Below are 1790 nucleotides of genomic sequence, written 5' to 3'. Positions count from 1 at the left end.
TAATATTTATTAAGTTTGATTTCAAGTAAAAACATTAAGCGCTAAATAGAAATATTAACCTAATTGTTTTCCAATGATCATAATAAAACACAAAAACTATGATAATATTCCATATATAGGCTATGGCCTATACGTAGTGATTCCCTAAAATTTTTAGGAACTTTATTTTATGTAGTACATATTTTATAAACATAATTTGTATTTAAATTGTAATATTTCAAACTTTAAAAGGATTCTGAGTGTAGACTCCTGTTATTTTTAATATTCTATTTTATTTTTATTCTTTAATTAATTTTATTTGTCCCACGGGCCGGCCCTATCCATGTTTCTCAATCCCCACAAATCGACAGACTTATTCAGACCGGGCTAAAAAGCTATGTTCTTAAATGGGCTCCAAAAATCATACCCCAGCCCTATCAAATCACGGGTTAGGCCAGGTCGGCCCAACGGGCCTTGCCCATATTGACAACTCTACTTTTGGTATCATTTTTTTGTTTTCTCATCTATTTTTTTTTCCGAACAAGTAGTTTATACGAACTTCTCAACTTTTCCTTGATTTTTTCTAGACAACACAAAGTGCTGAAGAAATTGGATTTTTTTTTCAGTGATGGAAAATGGAGATTTATTAGGTTCTAAGAAAAATGGAGAAATAGATGAGAGAAGTAAAATTAGTTGTAGTAATGGTGGTGAGAAGAATGTAGAGATTTTTCAGTACCTACAGATTCTACTATGTCTCCTGGGTTTCGATTTTGTCTGACGGTTGAAGAACTCGTATTAGATTACTTGAGGAAGAAGGGTCGATAAATGGAAGATAGAGATTTTTTAGCCTTTGAGATCTCACAGGTCCTTGCTTCCCCTTTTTTTTTTGCCTCTGTACGGGTACGGTTGAGCTACATCATACCTTCACCAAACTTCACTTGTGGGATTATACTAGGTATGTTTTTGTAGTGTTAATATGTGTTATTGTAAATGATCACTTTTAACTTTTACAAGGACATGATGCATCTTGAAATTACTGATGACATGACCTCAGATAAGAGGGTTTGAAGGTCACAGATTTGGTTGGAAGGTTAGTCGGTATTTTAGCATATTGTCGCATCCTGTGCTTACTGTGGACAAGACCTCAGATAGAAGGATTTAGTGCTTATGGATTAGGATTTAGTGCTTGCATCTTGTGCTTAGAAAAAGAGTCGACATATATTTAGTTTTTGTTTTATCTTCAAAAAATTAATCTATAACTGTAAAAAATATGTCTAAATTATTTAAAATCATAAAAAGATAATTAAAAATAGACCAATCACATGCTGCCAGAGCACTTGGCTACTAAAGGAGGGGGGGGGGAGTAGTGCTTCTAGAAACAAAATGAAATATGTTTCTAGATTTAAAAAGGAATGTTATTTATAGTTTATGAAAATTTACTTAAAAAGTACAACCAAAAATATATTGTCTGTCATTTTCCATTATTCAATAGATATTCTTCTCTCTATTGACTCTTTCAACGCTTCCCCACCCTAAAAACCCCATACGATGACTGAAGCCGCCACCGTCTCATCCATCCCGCTGGTAACCATTACCGACGGTGAATTTCGGGATGGCTCCTTCCAGACGGATCCGTTGTTACAGTCCGGAACCTACATCGACGCTGAACCGAACAACGATGTACTGCCAAATGAAGGAAATTGGGCCAATCTGACTCCGGTGCTGGCGGGGACTACTCTGGAGATGCAGAAGACCGCGTTGGCGGCTGAGATGCTTATGCCGGTGCATCAGGTGAATGTTGAGAGATCAAG

This window comes from Solanum tuberosum, unplaced genomic scaffold (genome assembly GCF_000226075.1).
Source record: "Solanum tuberosum cultivar DM 1-3 516 R44 unplaced genomic scaffold, SolTub_3.0 scf00392, whole genome shotgun sequence".
Taxonomy (NCBI): Eukaryota; Viridiplantae; Streptophyta; class Magnoliopsida; order Solanales; family Solanaceae; genus Solanum; species Solanum tuberosum.
This window is presented reverse-complemented; position numbering follows the sequence as displayed.